This window comes from Durio zibethinus, unplaced genomic scaffold, assembly GCF_047325235.1.
Source record: "Durio zibethinus cultivar Kanyao isolate XHJ-2024 unplaced genomic scaffold, ASM4732523v1 HiC_scaffold_3, whole genome shotgun sequence".
Classification (NCBI taxonomy): domain Eukaryota; kingdom Viridiplantae; phylum Streptophyta; class Magnoliopsida; order Malvales; family Malvaceae; genus Durio; species Durio zibethinus.
The window spans coordinates 6340213-6349820 of record NW_028323044.1 but is presented as its reverse complement, the minus strand read 5'-3'; positions in this window follow the sequence as shown (position 1 = coordinate 6349820).

The window sequence follows — 9608 nt, the reverse complement described above, 5'->3', positions numbered from 1 at the left end:
AGGCTTAAGTTATTACTCAACAAATAAAAATTGAAATTAGTAACGGGCGAGATCAATTCAGAAGCACTTTTTTTATTCTTCATAATATAGCAGACAGAATTCCATTGGTATAATTTTGGACCTTCCAATCCATTTTTTCTCTATCTATTCTACAACCATACGAAGAGAAATAATACTGATTCGGTCCTTAAATTTATTTGTGACCCACGAGGAGCCGTATGAGTTGAAAACCTCATGTACGGTTTTGGACTAGCGATGGGAACAGTGATGTTATCATCGACTATAATTATCTAACAGCTCAAGTACAGTTGATATAGTTGAGGCGCAATCAAAATATGGGGTTTGGGGATGGAATTTGTGGCGTCAGCCAATAGGGTTTATCGTTTTTCTAATTTCTTCTCTAGCAGAATGTGAGAGATTACCTTTTGATTTACCAGAAGCCGAGGAAGAATTAGTAGCAGGGTATCAAACCGAATATTCGGGTATCAAATTTGGTTTATTTTATGTTGCTTCCTATCTAAATCTATTACTTTCTTCCTTATTTGTAACAGTTCTTTACTTGGGGGGTTGGAATATTTCCATTCCGTACGTATTCGTCCCTGAGCTATTTGAAATAAATAAAATGAATGGAATCTTTGGAACGACAATTGGTATCTTTATTACATTAGCTAAAACTTATTTGTTTTTGTTTATTTCTATCGCAACAAGATGGACTTTACCTAGGTTAAGAATGGACCAATTATTAAATCTTGGATGGAAATTTCTTTTACCCATTTCTCTCGGTAATCTATTATTAACAACTTCTTCCAACTTCTTTCACTGTAAAGAAAAAAAGAATACGAGATTCATGACTTGGTTCAAACAAGAGAAAGAAACAAACATAAAATTATTCATAGATATTCACGATATGTTCCCTATGGTAACTGGGTTCATGAATTATGGCCACCAAACAGTCCGAGCAGCAAGGTACATTGGTCAAGGTTTCATGATTACCTTATCCCACGCAAATCGTTTACCTGTAACTATTCAATACCCTTATGAAAAATTAATCGCATCAGAGCGTTTCCGTGGGCGAATCCATTTTGAATTTGATAAATGCATTGCTTGTGAAGTATGTGTTCGTGTATGCCCTATAGATCTGCCTGTTGTTGATTGGAAATTTGAAACGGATATTAGAAAAAAACGATTGCTTAATTACAGTATTGATTTCGGAATTTGTATATTTTGTGGTAACTGCGTTGAGTATTGTCCAACAAATTGTTTATCAATGACTGAAGAATATGAACTTTCTACTTACGACCGTCACGAATTGAATTATAATCAAATTGCTTTGGGCCGTTTACCAATGTCAGTAATTGACGATTATACAATTCGAACAATTTGAATTCGCCTCAAAGAAAAACTGAGTAAGTAAACCTCCTATTCTATTAAAGAGAAATTTCCAATTCTTTTAAGGTTCCGTTTTGGTTTAAGTTAAAAGAATATTTGGTTTGACTTAAAAGAATGAGGCCTTTACTCTTTGTTTGGTCAATAAATAAAAATTCAATTACAAATTAACTGGTTGATAAGAATTTCGAATTCATTTTTCTTGAAAATCTATTAATATATTCGTAATTATTTCGAAATATATAGTTTCAAAAAACAAAATACCCTTTCGAACCGAACAAAAAAAAAGAATTAAAACGAAACAATAATTGTACTTAGATCAATTCACACCTAATAGATTAGGATTTTATTCAATTAGGAACGTATCATAAAAAAAAAATTCCTGGTCGGGTCAATAAGATCATGAAAAGCATTTCGATTTATTTATCTCTTATTTTACATATAATGGATTTGCCTGGACCAATACACGATTTTCTTTTAGTTTTTCTGGGATCGGGTCTTATATTAGGGGGCCTGGGAGTGGTATTACTTACCAATCCAATTTTTTCTGCCTTTTCATTGGGATTGGTTCTTGTTTGTATATCCTTATTCTATATTCTCTCAAATTCTCATTTTGTAGCTGCTGCCCAGCTTCTTATTTATGTGGGAGCCATAAATGTTTTAATCCTATTTGCTGTGATGTTCATGAATGGTTCAGAATATTATAAAAATTTTAATCTGTGGACCATTGGGAATGGCCTTACTTCGTTGATTTGTACAAGTATTCTTGTTTCGCTAATTACTACTATATTAGATACATCATGGTACGGGATTATTTGGACTACAAGATCAAACCAAATTATAGAACAAGATTTGATAAGTAATAGTCAACAAATTGGAATTCATTTAGCAACAGATTTTTTTCTTCCATTTGAATTCATTTCACTAATTCTTTTAGTTGCTTTGATAGGTGCAATTGCTGTGGCTCGTCAGTAATAAATCTTTCTAACTAGGAATAGCAAGCAATCCAAATTAAACTTTTTTCTGTCTTATCGCATCTATTTTCCTTGAATTCTTGTTCGTGTATAAAATATAAAATAGAAATTCGTTTATTCGAGATATTTCCAATATATTCTTTTTGTTATATTCTATTCTAGTCAATCAAATCCGTTGAATTATTGTTCATATTAAAATGAATCGAAATTGATAAGGAGTTGGTCAATGATGCTCGAACATATACTTGTTTTGAGTGCCTATTTATTTTCTATCGGTATTTATGGATTGATCACGAGTCGAAATATGGTTCGGGCCCTTATGTGTCTTGAACTTATACTGAATGCGGTTAATATAAATTTTGTAACATTTTCTGATTTTTTTGATAGTCGGCAATTAAAAGGAAATATTTTATCAATTTTTGTTATAGCTATTGCAGCCGCTGAAGCAGCTATTGGATCAGCTATTGTTTCCTCAATTTATCGTAACAGAAAATCAACGCGTATCAATCAATCAACTTTGTTGAATAAGTAATATTAATAATATTAAATTATAAGATTCACCAATTTGAATTAGCATGTCCAATATGTTGGAATCTACATCATGTTTTCGAAAACGTAAGAAATCAAAGTATCTTGGTCCTTTCTTATGAGTTGATCCCGAAGGAAATTGATTAGAAAATTTCTGGTAAATCGTTGATTCATCTGGTGTTTAACTATAATGATTCATTTACAAGTTTACTAGATTGAAATTTTATGATGTTCAAAAAATTATAGATCCCATGTCACATTCAGTAAAAATTTATGATACATGTATAGGGTGTACTCAATGTGTCCGAGCCTGCCCCACCGATGTGTTAGAAATGATACCTTGGGATGGATGTAAAGCTAAGCAAATTGCTTCCGCTCCAAGAACAGAAGACTGTGTTGGTTGTAAGAGATGTGAATCCGCTTGTCCAACAGATTTCTTGAGCGTTCGAGTTTATTTATGGCATGAAACAACTCGAAGTATGGGTCTAGCTTATTGATACGTTCCCGAAAACCCCACTTGAATACATTTTGAATCCATTTTATTTTTTTTTTACTGAAAAAACCCGTGCTCAAAAAAAATCTTTTTTGAGCACGGGTTTTTCTGGTCCAAGTGCATCTTGTCTTTACCACGAATTATTTTCCTTGGTTAACAATAATTGTAGTTTTACCAATATCTGCAGGTTCTTTAATTTTCTTTCTTCCTCATAGAGGAAATAAGCTAATTAAGTGGTATACTATGTGTATATGCATATTTGAACTCCTTCTAACAACCTATGCATTTTGTTATCATTTCCGATTGGACGATCCATTAATCCAGCTGGAGGAAGATTATAAATGGATAAATTTTTTTGATTTTTACTGGAGATTGGGAATAGATGGACTTTCTATAGGGCCCATTTTACTGACAGGATTTATCACTACTTTAGCTACTTTGGCGGCTTGGCCAGTTACTCGAGATTCGCGATTATTCCATTTCTTGATGCTAGCAATGTACAGTGGTCAAATAGGATCATTTTCTTCTCGAGACCTTTTACTTTTTTTCATCATGTGGGAGTTCGAATTAATTCCCGTTTATCTACTTCTATCCATGTGGGGGGGAAAGAAACGTCTGTACTCGGCTACAAAATTTATTTTGTACACTGCGGGGGGTTCCATTTTTTTATTAATAGGAGTTTTGGGTATCGGTTTATACGGTTCTAATGAACCAACATTAAATTTTGAAACATTAGCTAATCAATCGTATCCTGTCGCACTGGAAATCATATTCTATATTGGATTTCTTATTGCTTTTGCTGTCAAATCGCCGATTATACCCTTACATACGTGGTTACCAGACACCCATGGGGAGGCACATTACAGTACTTGTATGCTTCTAGCCGGAATTTTATTAAAAATGGGAGCGTATGGATTAGTTCGCATCAATATGGAATTATTACCCCACGCTCATTCCATATTTTCTCCCTGGTTGATAATAGTGGGTACAATGCAAATAATTTATGCAGCTTCAACATCTCTTGGTCAACGGAATTTAAAAAAAAGAATAGCCTATTCCTCCGTATCTCATATGGGTTTCATAATTATAGGAATTGGCTCTATAACTGATACGGGACTCAACGGAGCTATTTTACAAATAATATCTCATGGATTTATCGGTGCTGCACTTTTTTTCTTGGCAGGAACGAGTTATGATAGAATGCGTCTTTTTTATCTCGACGAAATGGGTGGAATGGCTATTCCGATTCCAAAAATATTTACGATGTTCAGTATCTTATCGATGGCTTCTCTTGCATTACCGGGCATGAGTGGTTTTGTTGCAGAGTTGATAGTCTTTTTTGGAATAATTACCAGCCAAAAATATTTTTTAATGCCAAAAATACTAATTACTTTCGTAATGTCAATTGGAATGATATTAACTCCTATTTATTCATTATCTATGTCACGTCAAATGTTCTATGGATACAAGCTATTTAATGCTCAAAGTTCTTATTTTTTTGATTCTGGACCACGAGAGTTATTTGTTTCGATCTCTATCTTTCTACCAGTAATAGGTATTGGTATTTATCCGGATTTTGTCCTCTCATTATCAGGTGAGAAGGTCGAAACTATTCTATATAATTATTTTTATAGATAGTTTTGATGAATAAAACAAAAAATCAAAAAGTAATCCTATGATTTTTAAAATTGTTCGTTGTACAGTGAAAAAAAAAAGAAAGAAGTCTTTTTTCTTCTCTTAAGTTTAAGTTAAGTAAAAAAAGGTAAAAGAATTAAATTGAATTTTAATCAGACATCTTTGGCTTTTGTTAGAACCTTTTGAATCAAGTAGTGGAGTGATTCAAAAGGTTCTTGACAGCTTACAATAAGTTTTCTTATATATACGCTGTCCTATCTTAGTATTTGTTAGGCTTAGCCTTTTTATTCAATTCAATTAGATGTTAATGTAAATGAACCATAACTATGTAAACCTATTCCTAATAGATTGACCCCAAAATAGCATATCCAAATTATAAGAAATCCCATAGAAGCCACAAGTGCGGAATTTACACCTTCCAAATTTTTATTTGTTCGGGTATGTAAATAAATCGCGAATACGGTCCAAGTAATAAATGCCCAAGTTTCCTTTGGGTCCCAATTCCAATATGATCCCCACGCCTCATTAGCCCATACGGCTCCCGAAAGAATTCCTATGGTTAAAAAGATAAACCCGAGACTAATAATACGATAACTCCAACGATCCAATTGTTGAGTCAATTGATACCTGTAAAAATTTTTAGAAGAAAGAAAATAAGTGTTTAATAAAACATTGCTTCTTTCATTCATGTATTGGATTTCGCCAAACGAAAATGACTGATTTAATAAATTATTGTTTTTACCAATAATTTTTATGGCTTTTCGAAATGTAATGACTAGAAGAGCTACTGATAATAATGATCCACATAAAAGAGCTGCATAGCCTAATACCATCATACTTACGTGCATCATTAACCACTGGGATTGGAGAGCAGGCGCTAATATTGCGGATTGATGCATTTTGGTTAAAAGACCCGAAGTGGCAAAGCCTTGGGTAAAAATAACACTTGGTGCGGTTATTGCGCTTAAATCATTTTTACGCTTTTTAAAATAGTAAACCATATGAATAAGGGAGAAACCCCATGAAAGAAAGATTAATGATTCATATAAATCACTTAATGGGAAATGTCCTGAATAAATCCAACGAGTGACTAATAATCCTGTTATACAGAAAAAGGTAACTATCATGCCCTTTTCTGATGAATCATATAGTCCTACGACTTCATCGACTAATAAGAATAAGGTTAAAAAATGAATTGTAATTACAATTGAAACGACCGAAAAGGATATATGAGTTAATATATGCTCTAAAGTTGAAAAAATCATAAGAATTCTGAAAAAAGCGAGGGTTTCTAGATTTTATGGAATGGAAATCAGGAATTAAATTCATTATAGGACTTATTCTATCTCTTTTAGAAGATACTATGCCGCTACTCGGACTCGAACCGAGATGCTCTAGCACTGCTTCCTAAGAGCAGCGTGTCTACCGATTTCACCATAGCGGCTTGCTCGAAATCATAATAAGCCATTTTTTATTCAATCGTCGAGATTGAAGGTGAAGGGGTCAATTCAATGTAAAATGTAAAAGAAGCATTTAATTTAAATTGATGAATAAAAACTCGTTTAAATAGCAATTTGAAGGTTCAAAAAGAATCTTTATTATTTATCGTTTTATTTAATTATCCTTTTTTTTATTTAATATTTAATTTAATATTTAATTATTTCAACAGAGATTTTATAGTTTGTGTTTTCCTAAAAGAGAACTCCTCTATTGTAACTAAACTAACTAGTTGTAACTTCAATTCATAGATAGACAAAAAAATGTTCTTTATCATTTTAATTTTTTAATGATTCATCTCTCATTCTTTTATATGATTTTTATGAATCTATAAAAAAAAAAATGCTTATCAATTGAATGAATAAATGAATGAAAAAATATTATTTTTAGAGATCACAATTTCAGCACCACATCCAATGATTTCAAAAGATTTATGTAATTTGCATAGCTTTGTATTAATCGTTAGGATTTTGCGTTTTAAGGATTTATCAAACCAACTAGATATTGGGTTGTACACGTTACGTTATATAAAAAGCGTTTCGATTCCTGTCATAATTGTACCATACTTCAAAAAAGTATTTCGAATTTCGAATTCTAAAAATATGTCTTGATTCATCTTCTTATACAAACATAGAAATAGAATTTTTTTAGATCATTTTAAATTGATACATTATTTGTATATCCACTAAATTATAAAGGGAGTTTTCTCAATTGGGTTGAAAGCAAGGGAAGGATATATAGTAATTCAGAGAAATAATGATTCATAAAGTTACAAAATTGAAACTTAATGGATTAGTTTCAACAACCCAGTTAAAGCTCTTATATATATGTGCTCCGATATAGCTATAGTATAAATATACAAATTTTTATTATTTAATTATTTAATTATTTATTATTATAAATTGAAATTGAATATTATAAAAATAACAAATTATTATAACACTAAGATACCAAATGGGGCGATGGGGAAAATGAGAATCCCCATCCCGGAAATGAAAAAAAAAAAGATATTCAAAAAAGAAAACCTTTGTATCTTATTCGAGTTAAACCAATTCAGATTAAAAAAAAATTATTTGTCGTACAAAAAAACTTTTTGAATTACCCGTAAAAATAGATCTCGATAATGAAAAAGCTTTCAACGCCGCCCAATATCCTTTCTTTTTCCAAACATTTTTTCGAATACGCTTTTTTGATGTAGAAGTACGTTTTTTTTGGAACTGCCATTCAAAAAAAAGGTTATTTAGTGCTATAGTTGGATGTCAAAGACATCTATTTTTAAAACAAAATGATCGGTGTCTTTATGTCATTATTTATCTATTCCTATAGATTTTCTAGATTAATAGATTTTCTAGATTATAATTATCTATATACTACTATATAAATTTCATAAGAACTAAATAGAGATGGGAAAATAACATAAAATGCTTCTATTCTAGAAAAAAAAAAAAAAAAAAATATGATATAACCTTTTTTTATTTATATTCCATACACTATCCAGAAAAAAAGAAGAATTTGTATTTAATTTATTGGTACCTTTCTTTTTTATATCTCCATTCAAATCTATAGGATAGATTAGGATCTATTATGATATATAAATTGAATTGATGAAATCAAAAAAACGTAAAAAAGAGTCTTTCCTTCTCTATCTCTGCCTATTTTTTTTGTCGTCCTACATTTATAATTTATACATCTCCATTTATACACGAAAAATACATCAAAACAAAAAAATGTAAAAAAACCATTTTATTTACCTAATAAAAAACAAACTTGAATTTTTTTCTATTAATTGGTAATTGGTCAAGCTCGAAGAGAGAGTATGCCCAATTTTCATTTTCAATCAAATTCGAATGAGACTCGTAATTAATCTGTTAAAGGATACATAATTTTGAAAAAAAAAAAGAATATTTTTTTTTTCCATTAGTAACTCGGTGATATCATTTGATTACTTCTAACTTCGAAATTTGAATATTTTTGAAATATTTGAGAAAGATTAAAAGATTAATAATAGAAAATTCCAGTTAACTTTGTAATATCTTGATTGTATTATTGCTCCCTTTCCATCAAAAGAGATAAGAGCCGGTGAATCAGAAACGATTAATTAAGAAAGAATAAGAAAAAAGTTTTTATGGAGCATACATATCAATATTCATGGATCATACCTTTTGTGCCACTTCCAATTCCTATTTTAATAGGAATGGGACTCCTACTTTTTCCGACGGCAACAAAAAATCTTCGTCGTATGTGGGCTTTTCCCAATATTTTATTGTTAAGTATAGTTATGATTTTTTCGGTCGATCTGTCTATTCAGCAAATAAATAGAAGTTCTATCTATCAATATGGATGGTCTTGGACCATCAATAATGATTTTTCTTTCGAGTTTGGCTACTTTATTGATTCACTTACCTCTATTATGTCAATATTAATCACTACTGTTGGAATTTTTGTTCTTATTTATAGTGACAATTATATGTCTCATGATCAAGGATATTTGAGATTTTTTGCTTATATGAGTTTATTCAATACTTCAATGTTGGGATTAGTTACTAGTTCTAATTTGATACAAATTTATATTTTTTGGGAATTGGTTGGAATGTGTTCTTATCTATTAATAGGGTTTTGGTTCACACGACCTGTTGCGGCAAACGCTTGTCAAAAAGCGTTTGTAACTAATCGGATAGGCGATTTTGGTTTATTATTAGGAATCTTAGGTTTTTATTGGATAACGGGAAGTTTCGAATTTCAAGATTTGTTCGAAATATTTAATAACGTGATTTATAATAATGAGGTTCATTTTTTATTTGTTACTTTATGTGCCTCTTTATTATTTGCCGGCGCAGTTGCTAAATCTGCGCAGTTTCCCCTTCATGTATGGTTACCTGATGCCATGGAGGGGCCTACTCCTATTTCGGCTCTTATACATGCTGCCACTATGGTAGCAGCGGGAATTTTTCTTGTAGCCCGCCTTCTTCCTCTTTTCATAGTTATACCTTACATAATGAATCTAATATCTTTGATAGGTATAATAACAGTATTATTAGGGGCTACTTTAGCTCTTGCTCAAAAAGATATTAAGAGGGGTTTAGCCTATTCTACAA